This window comes from Bombus terrestris, chromosome 17 (genome assembly GCF_910591885.1).
Source record: "Bombus terrestris chromosome 17, iyBomTerr1.2, whole genome shotgun sequence".
NCBI lineage: Eukaryota > Metazoa > Arthropoda > Insecta > Hymenoptera > Apidae > Bombus > Bombus terrestris.
Genome location: NC_063285.1, coordinates 2535263 through 2557908, shown reverse-complemented (window position 1 = coordinate 2557908; position 22646 = coordinate 2535263). Strand labels below are relative to the sequence as shown.

The window sequence follows — 22646 nt, the reverse complement described above, 5'->3', positions numbered from 1 at the left end:
CAAAGACTGCTTGTCGGTTTGAAGGACATTCGTTAAATAAATCTTAAGATTTATAGCGGGTCCTCGGGCTAGCTGAACATGTACTGTGGGTACGCGTCAACATCTGGTAATCGTCTTACTCGAAGAATAGAGTCTCAGCGTGGCGAGCCACGGGACAGAAACCATTGAAACCTTTACCGTCGTGCCCTGTCCCAAGTATTTCTTTTAAGGAGAGCTATAGAGTTACTTCATGCCTTTGTTAAACAAAACGTTCATCCCCTTGACCGCGACTACGTTCGGCAACTGGTTGTCGCCTCGAGCCCGAGCTCACTATCATAAATCTCAAATAAGTACAGTCGAATCGAATGACAACGGTTTTCTTAATACGACTATGGTGGAATCTAAATTACAGTACTAGGTGTCTTCCCAAAGTTCCGTTGGGAAGGTTCCGGCGCTCTTTCATCTCCGACACGGCCATTCTGACTATCACATGTCCTCGGGTGTAACTAAAATATTGAGTTTCCTAACATTAGACTCGATACAATTAACATTATTCGCAAATTAAATAGATGTTCGAATAAGGCAAGGGTCCAGTGTAGCAACAAATCCTGTTCGGGGGTTTGGCAGCAAAGAAATAAAAGATAATGAAAATTAGTAGCGTTATAGTTGGTATTCAAGGTGATAGTTGCATCCTGCAGGTTATCAGTTGGATCGTAACGGCATAATGGACCATTTTCGATTTCGCACTCCAAAGGATCTCGGTCTTCTGGATCGTAAGAGCACATAGAGCTTCGTTCCACGATCTCAGCGAGTTTTACCATATTGTCGCCCCGAAAAGCATGCAAGTCACATCGCATGTTCTCACTGAGCCTTATCATACTATCACCACAAAAAGCGTGTGAACCACATCACACGTTCTCTCTGAGCTTTATCACATTATCGTCTCGAAACACGTGCGAAGTCGCTCTGCCGGGAGTTATTGGCATAGTGCTACTGATCTTCCGAGATCGCAGTACTCATATCGTCATGGTCACTGTTATTGTCATCACTACAGACATCCAACTCGGGAGGGATGCGACAATCTGGCATTTTCCTCAACCCGTCATGACTGTACTTGTACAATCGCTTACCGTCTAATGTCTCTAAGATATGCCTGTCCCCTTCCAAGACTTCTGCTATTGCAAGTAGACCTCTAAATTTTGGATCTAGTTTGGTTTGATTTCTTTCCTCATTCTTGCGTAATACGAAATCACCGAGGTTAAACCTAACCACCCTAGCTTTAGCTTTGTCGAACTTGTCTTTCTCGTACTTAGCATTCGTTTCTATCCCTTTTATTGCCTGTCGTCTTACATTGGAGATACCGATTTCCTTCACTTCGATGTTACCGGGTAACAACAGATCGTAAGATCTTGCCGTTCTACCTATTAGTAGTTCTAATGCTCTCGAGTTTGTCACGCGGTTAGTGGTGCAATTCAAAGCCAACTGTATTTCCCCAATCGCGTCTTGCCACGACCGCCCGGTCGTTTCTACTGTCGTGAACACGTTTTTTCAACGTGCCCATAACACGCTCTACCTGTCCATTAGCTCTACTGGTACCTGTCGCTATCAAGTGGACTTTAATTCGTTTGCTTTCGCAGAACTCTCGAAACTCTTTACCCGTAAAACATCTTCCCTGGTCCGCTATTATCCGACAGGGACTCCCGAATAAAAATATAGCGGATTTAAGCGCTTTAATGGTGTTAAGGGAATCCATCTTACGAGTATGATGCAGGTATACAAATTTAGTGAAGGCGTCGATCAACACAATGACGTACTCCTTCGAATCGCTTTTACGACTCAACTTGCCCGTTATATTCATGTGGACCGTATGCCAAGGTATGCTGGTCTTAGGTATAGGATGTAGTTCGGCTTGTATCTTACCTGAACTAGCCTTCGAAACTCTACAAGCATGGCAGTTCTCTACTAATTTGCGAACGTACTTCACCATTCCTTCGAACCAGTAATACTCGTACAGTTTCTCGAGCGTCTTATCCCAACCCAAGTGCATAATTGACTGATGCACATGGTTAATAACGGACCATCTAAAGCCTCTCGGGACAATGGGCAAGCAGAGGGTTGTGCCCCGCCGCTGCACTTTGCGGTAAAGGGTACCTGCACGCAACTCATAAGTATTCGCGATATCTTCCGCGAGTTCGTCGTTTCGTAGTTTGCGGGTGATTTCTATAATTTGCGGGTCGCGACGCTGTTCGGCTAGTAGCCAGTCTTCCGGTATTTCGGCCAGATTGTTTTCTTTCTCAGCGATTTTATCAACTTTACGGTGGTCTAAGTCTACGGGGTTTCGCGAGAAGAAATCTACGTGGGCCATCTTCTTACCCTCTCGATACATAATGTCGAAGGTGAACGTCTGCAAGTAAGCCCACAACCTGTGGACCCTGTCACTTAAACGTACTTTATTACTTGACGCTTTCAGCGAGTTGCAATCCGTAACGACAAGAAATTCCCGTCCATGTAGGTAGTGACGGAAATGCTTGATGGCGTTTACGACTATCAACGTCTTTAGTTCGTAGGAATGATACCCAGATTCCGCAGGGGTAGTTCTTTTACTGTAGTACTCGATTACTCTATTTTTGCCGTCGACCTTATGCATCAAAATCGCCCCGTAACCCTCCGAGCTAGCGTCAGTGTGTAGTTCTATCGGGCAATTGGGGTTAAATATCATTAGCACCGGCGCGTCTGTCAGGATGGAAACTACCTGCTGTCTTATTTTATCGTGTCTATCGGTCCATGTTATACTTTTGTTACCTGAGGTGAGCGCATACAAGGGTTTCATCATCTGTGAGAATTTAGGGACGAACCTGCGGAAATACGAAGCTAACCCGATGAATTGCCTGATCTGGGTGACGGTCATTGGCGCAGGTAAGGAACTTGGGGCGTGTATTTTACCCGGGTTCGGGCGAACTTCTCCGTTGTGGATCACATACCCCAAGTAAAGTACCGATGTCTTCAGAAAAGAACATTTCGCGAAGTTGAAGGAAAATTCGGCTTTCACAAGAGTATCTAATACGGTGTTCAATCTTTCTAGAGCTTGATCTATCGAGTCGGCAATAATTAGGACGTCATCTAAATAAACAACGACGTATGAATACGCGAGGTCGCCTAAGGCGTTGAAAATGGCCCTCTGAAAAACGGACGGTGCATTTTTCAATCCGAACGGCATCGTTACATACTCATATTGTCCGTCGGGTGTAACGAACGCTGTGTACTCTGTCGAGTTTGGATGTATGGGAATTTGAAGGAACCCGCTGGCCATGTCCAGGCTAATAAAGTACTTCGCCTTCTGCAATCTCGTGATTTGATCTGAGATAAGGGGTAGGGGATACCGATCCGCGACCGTATTTTTATTTAGCGCTCGGAAGTCTACGCACAGTCTATCTGAGCCATCCTTCTTCTTCACGAGCAACATAGTGCTCGCCAATGGTGACTTACTGGGCCTTATAATGTTTGCTCTAATTAGTTAGCTGATTCTCTCCCGCACGGTTCTCCGCTCTTCCTCGCTAAGTCTGTAAGGACTTCTTTGGACGGTGACGTTAGGGTCGATTAGTCGTATTTCTAGCTGGCCCGTACTTACGCGAGTACGTGGGAAACCCGTAATGAACGAATTTTTGAACTTTTCGAGAATAGAAATCAATCGGCCTTTATCGTTACCAAGTACCTCAGTGTCTATTTCACTAAGATCGATCTCGTTTTCGACGGTCTCATTACAGGCGTTAACTATCTTCGTTTTGCAAATATCGAGGCTGTCGGGCGTAATACGTACGTCGAAGCCTTGACTTAGAATTTCGCGACCAATCATGATATCATATTTTAAGTGACTATCAGGGAGGACGTGAAAAGTTATCTCCAATATAAGACCGTTGATACATATGGTGGACAAAATCTGTGACGTACTCTTAACACATGTATTCTCTATCCCTCGCATTACTACTATATCGGTCATTCTTCTGCCGGAAAATTTCGGGGCTACGGATTCCTGAAGTAACGAGCATTCGACTCCAGAATCGAAGCAAAATGGGAACGACTCACCCTGGTGACTCAGTTTACCGGTTGAGGCCTCCACCACGCAGAATCCGACTCGACGTTCCTTGTCGTTGCTGTCTCTTCCCTCCTTCCGCAACGGGCAGTCAGGTGCGATGTGGCCCTCCGCTTGGCACTTGAAGCAAACCACCTTGGACGATGTAGCCGGTCGGCTTTCTTCTGGGCGTCGTGTCTTCGGTTTTTCGGTCCGCATTCTCTTGCGGCACTCGGTCATTTTATGTCCGGGAATTCCACAGTGGTAGCACCTAGCTCGGTCCATTGTCCTGCTTCGTTTTACTCCAGGTTCCGTCGGTGGATCGCTTGACGAAGAAGTCAGCCCCTTCTTAGCGTACGAGAAAGCCCGCATCTCTTCATAGAATTGCTCCCGGGTCCGGATGTTACGCGTGAATGCTAGCCGCTCGGCCTCCTTGTCCGATAAACGCAATCGATAAAGGACGAAAGTGTTAACTGTTTCGATCATGGTTAGATTTTCCCATCTCGACCATAGGAGAGAGTGAAGACGATGGCCGAAAGCCCCCGTGGTTTCGTCCTCCAGTTGCTGTTCATTGAGGAATCCGACCATCATTGAGGTTATTGTCTCCGTGGTGCCAAAACGCGAGAGAAAATATTCGGTAAATTTTGTCCAAGTAAGACCATCGACCGGAATTTGCGAAAGCCGCCGTGCTGCAGTACCTTCCAGAGCACTGCTTAAAAGGAGATATAGGTCGCTATATCTTGTATAGACCTCGAAATTTCTTGTTGAGTTTTTGAATGTTTCTTCTCTGTCTCTTTTTAGGTTTATCTTATTCTCCATTATTTCCTTAGGGACGATTTCAATCATTTTTCCATACAGTAAATGATTTGGAGCAAATCCCGTTACACTGTGTCTGGTGTTATTGTACTCTTCTACGCTTTCTTCTGCGATTTTTGTCCAGTTTCTTTTTTTTCCGAATTGATTTTACATCTGATCCTGTTTACTAATGTTTGATTTACCCTCTCGTTCAGTCCATTGGAGGATGGACAGTCTGTCGAGTTTCATTGGTTCTTGCCTTTATTCTTATTTATTCCAACGGTTTATGATCTGAAAGGACAGTGAAATATCTATCGATTAACCAATGTTGCCAGTACTGAATCGCCTCTTTAATAGCGAGCTTCTGCGTCTTTTGTGCGGGAAGTCCTATGATGCTGTTAGTGTCTTTGGTTGTCTTTTGAATTATGATTATCTGTTCGATTCAATGCTAAGCTGAATTTATGGCGGGTTCCGCCTCCTTGCTTTCGGTTTCTCTGTCGGCGTCCTGTAAAGTTCACGGCCAACCGACGAGAACGAGTGCACTCAGCGCGGTATGCGCGTTGGCTTAAATAACTGGTTTTCTTATTTATTTTTAATGTGCAAAAAGATAATAAACATAATTAAAAGAAACGTAAGTACATTGAGTAAAAGAAACATAATTTAACATTGTAAATATTGTAAATAATTCTACAGGAGCAACAGTAGTTCTTCATCGAGCAACCGTGGCAGTCCGGGAGTGGTCTGAGTGAAGCATTCAAAAACAGCAAGAGAGTCTTGCCCGTTTACAAGAGGATATGTTACGTTTGTCTATGCAAAGTGACGAAACAAATAGATACTGGGTAACAGAATTCGGAAGTCTTGGGAGAACCGTCGCAGAGCTACGGACTGGGTTCGGATCCCATGCGACCGATGATTCTGGTTCCATCATTACCGAAAGCAACGAAAGTAAATCGACGGCGATTAATCGCACCGGGAGTACGGTTAGGGCACGCGAACCGACCGGGTTAACGGTTCCAGGCATCCCACCTGCGCACTTCGACACCGAACAACCCGAGGTTGAAGAAAGAGGCTATTTTCCACCTGCTCTTTCCACTCTACGAGTTAAGGATGCAATACGTTGTATTCCAATGCTCAACGGAGACGATGACGTAGGTGTGGAAGAATTCATCAAAGAAGTGAGCAGTATGAAAGACCGTTGCATGGAGCAAGATTTAATGCTAAAAGCAATAAAGGTAGAAAAAATCGTAGGAAAAGCAGCTCAAAGTATCCGCAACATCCCCATTGAGTGCTACAGTGATCTGTACAACGCACTGAGGAACAATGTGGCAGCTCAAGTGACTTCGGAAGAATATCGGGAACAATTAAAAGAGTTGAGACAGGGACGGGAAGAATCAGTGCAGAGTTTTAATATTCGGTTCATAAGAATACTCAACCGTTTACTATACGCAGTAACCAACGAGTACCCACATCCACTTCTACGCAAGCTAATGATCGAAGAAACTACAAAGAAAATTGTCCGTGTGTACCTAAAGGAACTCAGGCGCGACATAGGTCGAACATTATTAATCATTGAACTCGTGAATCTTGAAGAAGCTGAAAAGAAAGCAGCCGACTTAGAACGCTACTCACGAGAAGAACGGCAAGCCAATTGCTCAAGTAGTCGCTTGCCTTCCGCTAGTAATCGCCTCAACAATCAATCAATGCAGGTAAGACTAAACGAGAGGGTAAATCAAACATTAGTAAACAGGATCAGATGTAAAATCAATTCGGAAAAAAAAGAAACTGGACAAAAATCGCAGAAGAAAGCGTAGAAGAGTACAATAACACCAGACACAGTGTAACGGGATTTGCTCCAAATCATTTACTGTATGGAAAAATGATTGAAATCGTCCCTAAGGGTATAATGGAGAATAAGATAAACCTAAAAAGAGACAGAGAAGAAACATTCAAAAACTCAACAAGAAATTTCGAGGTCTATACAAGATATAGCGACCTATATCTCCTTTTAAGCAATGCTCTGGAAGGTACTGCAGCACGGCGGCTTTCGCAAATTCCGGTCGATGGTCTTACTTGGACAAAATTGACCGAATATTTTCTCTCGCGTTTTGGCACCACGGAGACAATAACCTCAATGATGGTCGGATTCCTCAATGAACAGCAACTGGAGGACGAAACCACGGGGGCTTTCGGCCATCGTCTTCACTCTCTCCTATGGTCGAGATGGGAAAATCTAACCATGATCGAAACAGTTAACACTTTCGTCCTTTATCGATTGCGTTTATCGGACAAGGAGGCCGAGCGGCTAGCATTCACGCGTAACATCCGGACCCGAGAGCAATTCTATGAAGAGATGCGGGCTTTCTCGTACGCTAAGAAGGGGCTGACTTCTTCGTCAAGCGATCCACCAACGGAACCTGGAGTAAAACGAAGCAGGACAATGGACCGAGCTAGGTGCTACCACTGTGGAATTCCCGGACATAAAATGACCGAGTGCCGCAAGAGAATGCGGACCGAAAAACCGAAGACACGACGCCCAGAAGAAAGCCGACCAGCTACATCGTCCAAGGTGGTTTGCTTCAAGTGCCAAGCGGAGGGCCACATCGCACTTGACTGCCCGTTGCGGAAGGAGGGAAGAGACAGCAACGACAAGGAACGTCGAGTCGGATTCTGCGTGGTGGAGGCCTCAACCGGTAAACTGAGTCACCAGGGTGAGTCGTTCCCATTTTGCTTCGATTCTGGAGTCGAATGCTCGTTAATTAAGGAATCCGTAGCCCCGAAATTTTCCGGCAGAAGAATGACCGATATAGTAGTAATGCGAGGGATAGAGAATACATGTGTTAAGAGTACGTCACAGATTTTGTCCACCATATGTATCAACGGTCTTACATTGGAGATAACTTTTCACGTCCTCCCTGATAGTCACTTAAAATATGATATCATGATTGGTCGCGAAATTCTAAGTCAAAGCTTCGACGTACGTATTACGCCCGACAGCCTCGATATTTGCAAAACGAAGATAGTTAACGCCTGTAATGAGATCGTCGAAAACGAGATCGATCTTAGTGAAATAGACATTGAGGTACTTGGTAACGATAAAGGCCAATTGATTTCTCTTCTCGAAAAGTTCAAAAATTCGACACGCTGTGGTACACCATATCGAAACCACACCCGGCCCCCCCGTCTCCTGCAAGCCTCGCCGCCTCGCACCAGATCGACTCAAGCAAGTCAAGGCAGAGTTCGCAACCATGATCGAGCAAGGAGTGATGCGGCCATCGAAAAGCCCGTGGGCATCACCCCTACACGTCGTACCCAAGAAGGACGGAAATCTACGACCATGCGGCGATTATCGTGCGTTGAACGCCCGCACTGTGCCCGACAAGTATTCCCCCCCCCCCCCCGCATATAGAGGATTTCGCGCAACACCTGCACGGTACGCGTTTTTTTTTCAAAAATCGATCTCATCCGCGCTTACCATCAAATCCCGATCGCGCCCGAAGACGTCAGGAAAACCGCGATCACGACACCCTTCGGACTTTCCGAAGCAACCAACATGATGTTTGGGCTTCGAAACGCCGCGCAAACGTGTCAAAGGTTTGTCGATGAAATCACCCGAGGTTTAGATTTCGTGTTCGCGTACATCGACGACTTTCTAATCGCCTCCGAAACCGAAGAGCAGCACCGCGAACACCTCCGAATGCTCTTCCAACGCCTGAATCATTACGGGGTAGTCATCAACCCCGGAAAGTGCGAATTCGGTGTGAACGAGATCACATTCCTGGGACACACCGTAAACGCATTCGGAATAAAGCCGCTTGCAGAACGTGTTGACGCCATTGTAGAAGTACCGCTCCCCGAGACCGTTAAAGCACTACGCAGGTACCTCGGTATGATTAACTTCTACCGACGTTTCATACCGGGGGCAGCAAAAATTTTCCAGCCGCTAAACGACCTGTTAAAAGGAGGAAAAAAGGGCAACGCGCCCATTGAATGGTCGAAGCAATCCGAAGCTAGTTTCCGCGAATCGAAACGCGCCCTAGCTAACGCCACGATGTTAGCGCACCCGATACCTGGCGCTCCCGTTAGCCTCGCGGTAGACGCATCCGACTATGCAGTAGGAGCGGTACTCCAGCAACGCGTCAACGACTCTTAGCAGCCGTTAGGGTTCCTCACTAAACCGTTGAGTTCCGCCCAGCGAAAATATAGCGCGTACGACCGTTTTTCGCGTTGGCCCGAAGCAATCCCTATCGCCGACATGAAAGCGCCAACCGTTGCTACGGCCCTCCTTTCGACCTGGATATCTCATCTCGTTTTGGCGTACCTTTGAAAATTACAACCGATCAAGGACGTTAATTCGAATCGCGCTTATTCGAGGAATTATGCCGGTTGCTCGGCGTCAAACATCTACGCACGACGGCCTATCATCCTGCGTCCAACGGGATGGTAGAGCGCCTCCATCGACAACTCAAAGCGGCAATCAAGTGCCACGACACGAGCAACTGGGTCGACATTTTGCCAATAGTTTTGTTAGGCATTCGAACCGCTATCAAGGAGGACCTCAACGCAACGGCGGCCGAAATGATTTACGGCACCGGCATACGATTGCCGGCAGAATTTTTCTTACCGACGAATCAACGGGCCAATTCGGAATACGCGAGCCGACTAAAGGAACAAATGGGCAACGTCAGACCGCATCCGGTTACGCGACACGGTGAAAAGAAAATTTTCGTTTTTCGCGAGTTAGAATCTTCGCCGTACGTATTCTTGCGCCACGACGCGATCGGAGGTCCCTTACAGCCGCCTTATGACGGGCCATTTAAGATAATCCAAAGAGGCGAAAAAAATTACACGTTAAAGATAAATAATCGCGACGTGACGGTCTCCATAGACCGCTTAAAGCCCGCTTTTATCGTACCGGAGGACCTCGAACAAAGAACCGCCGAGACTCGTAACGTGTCGATTCCGATGAGGCTTCGGTACGAACAAAACACCGATCAAATGAACGCCCGCGACGAAAGCGATGTAGCCGACAACAACCGGACGAACGAAGAAAACGCTCGGAATAGACGCGTTACGTGATCAGGGCGTAGAGTCCGATTTCCCGATTGGTTTCAGGCAGGTTTCGGCTAGGCGTTAAAAGTCGCCGAATGCGGAATCAACCCCGACATTTGGTAAAAAAATTGTAACGTTGTCACTGGTAAGGGGGTACTGTAGCGGCACTCGACAGCAAACTTCCCAACGGTTTCTGTCTCGTGCCTCGCTGCAGATAGAAGAGTATGAATACACAATCGAACACGTTAAAGGCAAAGAAAACCCAGTCGCAGATAGTTCATCTAGAATTCATGCGATTCAAAAAGTAGAAACCCCTGAAGGAACAGTAGTCTTAGATTTCTTACAACATTTTACGGAATGGAAAAAGAAATCCCAAAACGATTAGAAATGAAACCTAACGATCAATCTTTCTATCAATTAACTAAAACAGAATTAGAAGAGTTCGACGAGGCAATATGGTTACGGAAAATCGACAACATATTACGAAATAACAAAAAAGTAGGTATAGGAGACAACACGTTTGCAGAATTAGAAAAGAACCAGATCAAACATATGCTTCTATGTTTCAATGATACCCAATACCCTGTCATTTTTGCATGGGACCCAATCCAGGAATTAACCGAGGAAGAGATAGAAAAAATAATTCAGGAAAATCATAACGGTACGATAGGACATTTAGGAATCCAAAAGATATACCAAAGAATCAAAGAACGATGTAAGATCCAAAATTTAATAAGTAGAATCGAAGATCTCATTCAAAATTGTGACGTTTGCCAAAAAGAAAAACTAGTTAGAATACGACCTAAGGAAGAACCAGTAATTTCAGACACGCCTTTAAACCCCAACGACAAAATAGCCATGGACACTATACGACCAACGACAAAGAATAAGGAAACCAATTTATCCTATCAATTCACGACGAACTGACGAAATACTTGACGCTAGTTCCACTGAAGACACAACAAAGCGAATCCATTATTAACGCAATTAAATCATTATATTTATATAAACTCCCTAGAGTTCAAGTGTGATAGGAACTCTCTCGGTTTACGGACAGCACGACTTCTTTTCTTTCACGGACAGAGCGACTTTCTTTGTTTTACATTCATTTCCCAAACGGACGGACAGAGAGCAACATCAGAGATAATCAAGATTACAGAAGAAGGAGTAATTATTTAAAACATTGAAGATTGACGGAGAAAGATCGGCAGCTCAGGAGGTTGAAAATCGATTCTCGATTTTCAGCTAGACATTGCACAGAACTTGTTATTTATTGTTTAATGTTATTAATTGGTTCCTGTTTATTTAATTATTACTGTTATTAATTGTTGTTAATTATTAATTATTGTTTACTCCTGTATTTTATTTAAGTATTTTCACAATAAACTCCATTTTCAGATTTCAGAATCGGTCACCTGAATTACCCCGAGATAAACAATCTTACATTTATATATTCTCTGCTCCCAAGACAATCCTTACTGACCAAGGACAGAATTTTATTAGCGAGCTCATAACGAAATTTGACGAAGCTTTTAAGATTAAACATATCAAGACGACTAACTTTCACCCTCGATCCAACGGATCATTAGAACGTACTCACACAGTAGTTAAAGATCTAATTTATACTAGCCTACGAGATAACGATGATAAAGAATGGGATGAGATACTCAATGTTATATGTTTAGGGTATAATACAGCACTTCACGTAGGAACAGAATTTATCCCTTTTGAATTAACGTTCGGAAGAAAAGCTAATTTACCTTCCGCGATTGCAAAAACCACTACCCTAACGTGTAATGATATGTCTTTTCCATGACAAAAAAAGTTGAACTAATATTTGAAGTTTACGAGACAAACACTAATACGTAGCGAGAAACGATACGCTCGAGATCAAAAAAAAGGTCGTGCGAACTCAAACAATTTTCAAAGAAGGAGACTTTGTACTAATTCACAACGATCATAAGAAAGACAAAAGGGATACCGAATGGTTAGAACCATATCGAATCCATCCAGTCAAAACATCTTATTATGAGATAATAATTGACAAGGTCGTTAAGAAAATTCACGGTAATAGGTTAGACATATTTTTCAAGACGTTCATCGTAACTACAACACTAATTTACGCTAAGCTTGGTGAAGGAATTAATTTTTTACCATTAGAATTATAGGTAGAAATTTATTGCGACATATCAGGCGACATTGTACGATGGTACGTACCGAAATCCTTGCGGCGCGACGTGTTTAATTCGCTCCACGGACTTTCCCATCCAGAGATACGTGCCACGCAAAAATTGGTGACGTCGCGTTTCATTTGACCGTCCGTAAATAAAGATTGCCGGACTTGGGCACGACAATGTATCCCGTGTCAACGATGCAATGTCACCAGGCACGTATTCTCACCTGTCGGAACGTTCGAAACTTCAGCAGGCCGGTTCAAGCACATACACATAGACATTATCGCGATGCAATATTCACAAGGATACCGACATTGTCTAACGTGTATCGACCGTTTTTCGCGTTGGTCCGAAGCCATTCCCATCGTTGATATGGAAGCGACAACCGTTGCCTCGGTTCTCCTCTCTACACGAATAGCTCGTTTCGGCGTACCTTCGAAAATAACTATCGATCAAGGACGCCGATTCAAACTGGTAAACTGCAACCGGTAAAAACTGTAATTCCGACACAAAACATTGTATGGTTATGTCGTATCGTCACGTATCGGTACTTTTGCCTAAGCCAGCCCGCACTCGAAGTCCATTGTTTATTGTGAACAACATACAAATGTAATTCTCATCTACTGGTCAATAAATGTTATATAGAAAAAAAGCACTCGTTCTCATCCGATCACGAAAGTTAAGCAGCGCCAGACACCGATAGTACTTAAATAGGTGACCGCTTGGTAACTCCGCGTGGTGAAAAACAAAACACCTTTTTGTTTTTCCAATCCTTTTTACTTCCCTTAATAATCTATTTTCAATAATCTATAATCTAAACATGAGGAAATAGAAATGTTATAGTATTACATGACTAATACCATATATAACACTCATTCTTGCATACATTTTTTCAAATATTCTTTTTTTGTACATTAAAAGCAAATAAATCACTTATTTCAGCTAACGTTCATACCGCGCATAATGGAATCATTCTCGTCTGAAGGCAATTTGAGAGATGGGGTAGAGTTTGATTCTTTTGATGTAAAAATTTGATTCCTCTGTGGGACATGCTAGCAGAGTCCTTTTTAGAGATATTTTTTATTTTGTTTGCCCACTGTTGATTTATAATGTTTGCGAATTCTTGTTTTGACACAACTTTATTTTGTGCAAAAGGTACTTTAATTATTCTGAATCTTCTTTTTGATCGTAGGAATAGTTTTATTTTAGATTGTTAATATTGGATGGTATCAAGCTTTTGTCTCGTAATTTTTTTTTTTTTTTATTATAGGTATAGGGCTCGAAAGCCGACTTTCTTACTTTATTATTAGTACGGATTCTTGAAGAGCGGTTTGTATAAGTTTTTTTATTTTGTCTATAAATGAGACGATTTGCCTCTTGGTTAGGTTGACATTGTTGTGGATACTTAGGTCGCAGTACTTTTCGAGCTGATTTTGTAATTTTTTCTAGTTTATTTTTTTGTACTCGCACCTGGGTTCGTCACTCTGTGTTTCTAGGGTTAGGAAGTCAGATGTATTTTTATTTATCTGTAATACGGGAGCGTTATGGTCGCATTCGTAGTCTATAGTTTTGAGCCTGTTATTTGCCCGTAAATTAGGGAATTGTAATTGTGTGTCTCCAAGGCATATGTTTAGGTATGAGCCTTCTTTTGGGCAAGAGTCAATCCATTCTTCGTGCGTTCTTAATGATTATTTTAGTTCAATTGTGTTTGTTGTTCATTTAGGGCTTTGAATATGCTTTTTTTGAAGTCTTCGATAAGTTTATTACGGTATGGTTTGTTACGGATATGGTTTTAATTGGATTTGGATTTTGCATTACGCGTGGTAATAAATTTGTTCGATGTGATTGGTTTTCAGAGACTTGGTTTCGGCTTATTCCTTGTCTTAGGATGGCTAAGAAATTTGACTACGGGGCGAATTTGCGGCTTATTTGAGTAACGCAAATTGTTGATTCTTTGCATTTGATGATATTCTCGCAAAGTTTTTTGCAAAGTTTGCACTCGCTTGGACCGTGCGGCTCCGTGCAGTTTGCATTTGTGACATTGCGTTATGTCATTTTTTCTGACTTTATCCAATTTACCCTAAAGTAATTTAGACGGTTCAATTTTAGTAGGTAACTAATATTGCTTTATGGGGATACTTGGATTATGTAAATTGGAAGCAATTCATTGTTCTCTATTGATCTTTTTATTGAGAAGCACCAATATTTTGTCAATTGTACGCCAGACATCTGTAGTGCTTGTAACTCTGCGAGTATCTCTGACTCGGAGAAACTATTGTTTAGACCCTTTAGTAAGACCGTGTGGTACTCCTTTGATTTGGGTGTATATGCGTAAACGCTGTCTTAGTTGCAATTACGATTTCTTTCGCTTTGTTAAAGACTGGCATACTTCGTAGGAATAGCACATGTTTATCTGTGTGTATCCGTTTAATATGGAATGAATTTGTGTTTAGAGTCTCTTCAAAGAGTTTTACTGTCTCCTTCTGGTCTTGATTGGTAATGTATGTTGGAGGCGATTTGTCTCTATTTGTGGGGGGGGGCAGTGGTGTCAGCGTTCTTTGTTGTAGAGGCTGGTGGCCTACCTGGGTTGTGTCTAACTTCTCGGTAGCGTTGCCGCTGGAAATTCATTGTCCATTTCGCTGGGCTACGCCTGGGACGTTGAGGTTTTCGTTGATGATAGTATATCTCTCTCTCGATCCATTCTTTATTCTCTTTCGGACATGTGATTTCCTGAGAGGCCGTATTCCTACTTGCTTTCTTCCGTAGGCTTCCGTTCTTTTTCCTTATTATGGTGGTTTCTTTTATTGTTCCTATTTGAGGGTGTTGCTGTATCCGAGATAGGCAGGACTCTTACGATTGCAATACGCTGAACCTATTTTTCGTTCGTATTGCCGATAATGGGGAGCCATCTGCTGAATTTATGGTTTCGTTTCATTCGCGGTCCGCGTCTCCTGTCGTGCTTTCCTTTTTGCTTACACTTTCCTGGCTACTTTGTGCCCTGTTATTCCTGTTCAACAGGTTTGGTGGGCGGTTGAGTTTCCGCGTCCTTTGGGTGCCAAAGCTTGTATTGCCAAGAAAGTTCCTGATTCACTTTTGCTATATTTTTCTTTTGGTTGTTTCTTTCCTTCTCTTATTTTCTTGATTGTTTTTATAGTGAGCATTATTTATCACTTTTCGTTATTGAGTTTTACTGTATAAATTGGCAAACTCACTAACAGGCCTTGCGCCTGGTATTTTTTTCCAGTGAGGACCGACCTGCTTGGGGGGTTCCCAGCACTCTGACGAGAAAGAATGCATTCAGCTCGGTATGAGCGTTAGTTGAAGTAATCAATTTTGGTATATAATATTACTGAATAAAAAGCTTTTACGTCGTACAATTATGTAAGAGGATAAAAGAGATATGTAAAATCATGCCCGGTTTCGTTTTCAAGAAAATGGACTGTGAAGTTAAGTAGAGGCAACTTCATAATTGACTTTCGCGAAAACAAAGCGAAAAATGTCATTTTACATTTTCGACTTCATTTTCGCCACGCGCAGGGAATCATCGCCCTTCGGTTTGTGTCACAATTTTTGGCACATGTATTTTTGCACTCTCTCAAACGACGTACGTATGTATAATACTTGCACATTCTCCAATTCCCAATTTTGAATACATATAACATTATCGGAAAGTATAAACAAAGTAATATATAAGTAAGCATGTATGCGAGAATGATACAACATATGGTGATAATCGTTTAATGCTAAAAAGATATTTTCTTCATGTATACGACCATATCTTATTAATACTTAGCCAACCGCGCCAGCACAGGCCAACCTATAAACTGCCCATCGTGCATATTTCTAAGTAAGGAGAACATCTAAACAAACTCGCAAAAGAAATAAAAAGTAAAATAAAAGATCATAATAATAACAAATTCTCAAAATTCATAGAAACACTGTATGCGCACGTGCAGTTTTCTAAGTAAGCAGGACTAATATTCACTAATACTTGAAAAACAAAAAAGTCTAAAAATTATTTAAGTCGTCAATTATATTTTACGGTAATGATTTTGTTTAACGATTTCACATATGGACGAGAACGAGTACTTTCAACGCGGTATGAGCGTTGGCTGAAGTAATCAGCTCTGTTATTTCATGTTATCACAATAGACAAAATATTTAAGAAAACATACATGTATCTATGAGGATAAATGGTATTTTTTTTAGACGTGCATACAGATACATAACATTTTTCCTGGCTTCGTTTCCCACACAATGGATTGTGAAGTTCCGTCATATAAGTACGCGTATACTTAAAAAGTAGCGAGTCAAGTGGACGGAACTTCGTAATTGATTTTCTGGAAAACCAAGTCTTGTGTTAAAAATTGTCACTTCATCATCGACTTATTTTTGTATAGGAAATCAGGCCCTTTCGACCTGCACCATCATAATACTCTAATTTTCTCGCCTACTTCAATTTTGAAATTATTTAGTTTCACTGCATTGCGTATAACTACCAACAGCAAAATATTAACATTCACGAACGGCTGTTCTGACAACGATCATAAATCGTCAAATCCACGTCATTCCATACTACCTGACAGCGAACCGTTAAGGTTTTGAATTGACCTTTGCACATGGCCCAACATTACATTTGCCACCCATTACGTAGGGCAATTAGGATCCGTCCCTTGTCCCTCAACACCGACAAACGCAGCAGCCTGTAAAAACTGCAATCATTCGACCAAGAAGAGTCTTTTTTTAGTCTCGAGTCTAGTCTTGTGTACAGTTTGGCCGTGATTTGAACTTCATTGTAATATTATACTTAATCGTTCTCGTGAATAAAAGCCTACAAAATTTAAAAAACACGGTCAAATTACGTTACTCCTTCTTTATCATAAATTTTACGTGACACTGTACTAGTTAGGTGACACTGTAGAACGGCTTCTTTGGTCTCTATTATAGTAACGCGGAAAGATCGCCGACATAGAGACAATGTCGGCGACGAAGAGCAAATGCCAACAAGCAGAAACGGTCGGAAAACTCGAATAGGGCTTAGCGTCACTCGGCAACAAAACTTTCCAACGGCGGTCCAAACATCACCGAGGCGCAAGTGCCGACAGGCCTAATCAGCCATCGATATCCGTAAGGTTCTTCCTTATAGGACATTTTTTGTAATATTGGAAGAAGGCGTAGGTAGCAACGGTGGCGGACGCGTAACGAACGCGCGCGTAGTAGAGATATTGATGGATGACGAAAAGAAACGAATCGGATCAAGAAAATAGTTGAGTTGTAACCGAGGGGAGAGAATCGTCAGTTGGAATCGAGAGTTGTACGTAAATACCAATGGTCAAAGAAGAAATCGGCAAGTACTTAAAAAGAAAAACACAAGGAAATAACGGCAATACATCCAAACCAGCTAGCTGCTGAAGCGAGCAAAACTCTCGTAAAAAGAAGAATAAAAAGAAAACACCCCACTGACCTCGCTACAGAAATAAAATAGTCAAACTCGGATAAAGTTAGAAAAATTTAACAAATGTCCAGCTGGACAAATTGTAAAGTGCAAATTAAATATAAATATAAAAAAAAAGAATAAAAAAAGAATAAAAAAAAAAGGAAAGGAAATGGATTGCATGTTTGCCCATATAAGAGTAATCCAAGCGATGAAAACTTTGAATAATGCATGTTACTTAACGCCCTGCTGCGGTCTTCCATTCAACTAAATTATTCGGTAAGAGTTTGAAGAAGAAAATTACCTTTGCATACAAAGATTCGTTTTCGTTTGTTTTATCTTCTAAGTAAGGACCGGGGAAATGTAGTAATATGTTACTTATATCCTTCATAATAATTTTCATTGCAAAGAACCGGTACATTCTATTATCGCAAACAAAATTTTGGCATTAGTGAAATTTTTACAAACTCTTATTTTCTCTTTGAAATGTTCCAATGTATTTATAACATTCTCTGCTATTTCTTTCGCAGCTTTCCTACGCGGGTCATATTACCATCTTATAATATAATTTTGTATCAGTGCGTTCCCTAGATTTTCTATGATCGCACGTCTTTTTCTCAAATATGTCGGTTTCAACGGTCGGACAAAATTTTGCTCTATACGTTTAAAGAATACAAAAGTTCTTAGAGAAAGAAAGGAGAGCAGTAAGAACAAAGAGACCCGAAGAGCGCGCAGCAGGGTTAAAAAGAACATGAATTTAATTTCCAAATATTTTGGATTCTCGCATCCTGATATTAACCTTCTGCTTAATCTATTTTCATTGTTAAGAAACATTTTAAACACAATACTATTTACAATACAAAGATAAAATACTTTATTTTATGTACCGCGTTGTGAAAATAAAGATAGTTTATTTTTTACTACATATTTAAAATATTTTATTCGTACTGTAAAACAACAACTACTTAAAATGGTATTTAAAAGAAATATCCAGAAAGAAAATTCAGAAATAGAAATAACTTTTTATTATATAAATATCTAACTCATCGGTTTCATCGGTTACTCTGTAAAATACTATTTCGAATCAATTTTACAGTCTCTCACACCAGTAGTGACAAGTTTTTAACCGCAATTAAAAAAATATCGTAATCAATATTGAAGTAGTCGAGTAATAATAATCTTTTAATGTTTCGAAAATCATATAGAGTAAATAGAAAAATAATTATTTGCAGATAATATTGACATAATTTAACCGTTTGAGCCCCAGAGGTCTTTGAAAAACCAGGGTCGAAACGTGCCGAACGGCACCATAGCCTCTTAATCGATTGCGAAGAGAAACAAGCGGCACAATAGCGCTCGTCATATTTGTTACTCTTACGAAATACATCTATATATTTATATACGCGTACTATTAGTTTATAAATATTTCAAGTTTTGTTCAATAAAAATCATCAAGATAACAATGAAATACAAAATACCGTTAGTCGTCCGTAGAGTTCAAATGTACTGGGACTTTTCGACACAAAATCTAAACAGCCCGATCACGCTGTTTGCTACTCAATCGGTTAAAGAAACAACGATACGTCTAACGTGCGCGTGTGTCTGATAACGACGATACCGCGCTCTCTAACTTGTTCCCCGCCGAATTAATCTTGGGTAACAGCTTTAATGCGCGTAGAACAATTGACAAAGTTAAAATTGGAAAAAAGAAATATCGAAGAACAAACGATGAGAATGTTTCAAATTGTTTTCGACGATTAAAACGAAATTTACGAATACAACTGAAGCGAATGCCGCGACGCGATTTACGACTGAACGAATGCGACTGAATTATCGTACGACGATGCGAATGATTAACGATACACGCGTGTCGATGCCGCACGCATTTGAAAGACCCGCACGAGACGGTTTACTAATCGTTCGCTCGCTAAAACGATACTTACCTTCATCGATGCTTGGAGATACTGTTCGCAACTGAAGATTTCGCACAGGACTGTCCACTGATCGTTACGCCTGATAGAACGACTCTGTCCTCTCCACTAACGCTTGCAGCCATGTCCACGAATTCTTGAAGATATTGACGCACCGAGGAAACCTGTTCAGAAAAGTATCAACTGATCATTACGACTGACGAAACGATTTCACCTGCACGAGCGCTTGAAGAGCACTGAGAAATTGAAACGGTTGTTTAGTCCACGTTTAGCGATACGAAGGCACGGAAACTGACTCGATGCTACATGTTCGCGATTGAACTACTCGAACGAGACTACCAATACCGTTGTTAAACTCGAGCGTGTTAGACCCAAGTGCGAGCGTCGAGTGAGACTCCAACAAGGCTCAAAACGAAGGACCCCAAATACGCACGCTGATTGGTTTTCAAGAAAATCGTCAAACAGCATATTCGCCCGCAGGATGGCGTTTACTGCGCGAATACGCCCCAAGTGGGGCGATCCTTCGCTGGAAGAGCGTGAACGATACCTGGATGAATGCCATGCTTAGATATTATTGGCCGAGGGGTAAGGGGCGCTCGACCGTTCGGACCGTTAAAATCCGTCAATTATCCTTACAAAAAACTCATAGCATAGGAAATTAGAAATACTGCTACGAATGTTGAAGGGAATCGTTTTAGCTGTTGGAGTACCCTTCTAAAATAGCGCCTTGACTGTGAAAGCGAGCTACAACGAGCTACAACGAGCTACAACGAGCTACAACGAGGCAAAAGCTACGTACTATCCAAAATAAACAATCTAAAATACAACTATTCTTACGACAAAAAGAGAAGATTGGCAAACAAAATAAAAAAAAAATATGTCTAAAATGTTCCTGCAGACAAATCAAATTTTTAGGTAAAAAGAATCTAACTCTATCCCTTCTTTCAAACTGCCTCCAGAGAAAGCTCCCCTCCACCAAGATGCAGGTATAGCGATAGAGAAAATCAATAAAAGCATGGAGTCTAGTTATTTCATAACATGTAAAACGACGGAAAAACTATACGATATCGGTCATTATCACTAGTGCTACGAGTACCTAATCTTGTTAATAAGCCTGTGCTAATAATCTCTTCATTGTATCACAGCAATGGCTAATTCTAATGAGAATTCATTAAACGCCCCTCTCCATAATCCTCACTTCAACCCGACATATATATATATATATATATATATAAATGTATAATATATTTTATGAATACAGAAATAATTATATATTTATGTTTTCCAATATATTTTCTAAAATAATTATATATTTAAAGATTATTAAATAATAATGTTTTACATAAACAATAATATTTATATAAATAATTATATAATATATTTTTTTTGTTTAAATTTTAAAATATATATAAATTTTTATATAATATAAATATTTATATTAAAAGTATATTTTATTTATATTTATAATTAATAATTATATGTTAATATATACTTATATATAAGATAATCTATTTTTTAAAAAAAATAATGCATTTTTTATAAAAACATCATTTTTTTTATATATATATTTTTAAATATTAAATTTTTTAAAAATATATTATTTATAAAAATAATATTTATAAAAAATATATTTTTTATAAAAATATTTTTTTAAAAGAATATTAAATATTTTTATAAAATATCATATTATTATTACTATTGTTTAATACAATATATATATATATTCAAGCAAATTTTTAAATATTTAAATTTTATTAAATTTCCACTTTTTTTCTTAAAAAAAAAAAAAAAAAAAAAAAATCATAATAATTTATTAATAATTTACATTTTATTAATTTTAGTTATTAATTTTTAAATATTATATATTTATTTTAATTTAATTTTAATATTTTAATTAAATTATATTAAATATGTTTAACTTAAATAAAGAATAATATTATTTTTATAAATATAATAAATTAAATTAAAATCAATATATTTATACTCTATAACGAATTTATAAATTTTTTACTTAAAATTTAATCAAAATTAATATAATTCTTTAAACAAATTATAAACACTAACAACATATTTAAAAAATTTTTTTATTTTTAATAAATATTTACATTAATAAATTTATATACTTTTAATAATTCTTGAAATTTTAGTATTAAATAAAAAAATAATTAATATATTTTTAATAAATTATAAAAATAATATTTTTTAAATTTTTAAATTATTAAAATTATTTAAATTAACATTTATATAATAAGCTAAGTTCAAGCTAATAGGCTCATGCCCTATCGATGAATTTTTAAAATTTTTATATAAAACCACATTTCTCACAAATGAACCAAAATAAATAAATAAATATTTTTTAAATAACTATAACCTAAATAATTATATTTTTAAAAATTTATAGTTTTAAAAATTTTATTATCAACATTTAAATAATAAATTAAATATAAATTAATAGATTTATATTCTATTAATAAATTTTTTAAATTTTTATATAAAAATATATTAATTATTTAAAATATTAATATTAAAAATAAATTTCATTAAAAAAAAAATATTATAACTAAAATATTTTTATTTAAAAAATTAAATAAATTTAAAATCAATTTATAATTTAAATATTTAAATACGTATATATATATATATATATATATATATATATATATATATAATAGGATAAATTTAAGCTTATAGATTCATACCCCGTCGATAAATTTAAAAAATTTTTATATAATTTATTTTATAAAATTTAATTAATATTATAAATTTATTTATATTAATTAAATTTAAAATTATATTTATTAATCTTTCAATTTTATCAAAATTTAAATTAACAAATTTAAAATTATCCTCCCCCCCAACCCAATTTTACAAAAATTAAACTTATTATTTTAAAATTTTATTTAATAATATAATTTAAATTAAAATTTATTTTATTAATTGAAATTAAAATTAATAAATTAAATTGATTAAATTTTATTAATAAACTAAAATAATATTCTTATTAAAATTTAAATTGAACTGTATTTTTCTTTAACAATCAATATAATTTAAAATATATTTATTAATTAAATTTCAATTTAAATTTATTCTTTCCAAAATTTAAATTATAAACTTATGTAATATTTCTATTAAAACTTAAACTAATAAAATAAATTTGATTTATTTCTAATAATTAATATAATTTCAAATCTATTTATTAATTAAATTTATATTTA

General features: G+C 38.8%; 1 protein-coding gene across 1 annotated transcript in view; it reads right to left on the bottom strand.

Annotated features, from left to right (window-relative positions):
* Positions 1–22646, bottom strand: part of LOC125386613 (dynein beta chain, ciliary-like) — a 133631-nt gene that overhangs the window by 783 nt on the left and 110202 nt on the right. The gene's annotated exons all lie outside the window — the stretch shown is intronic.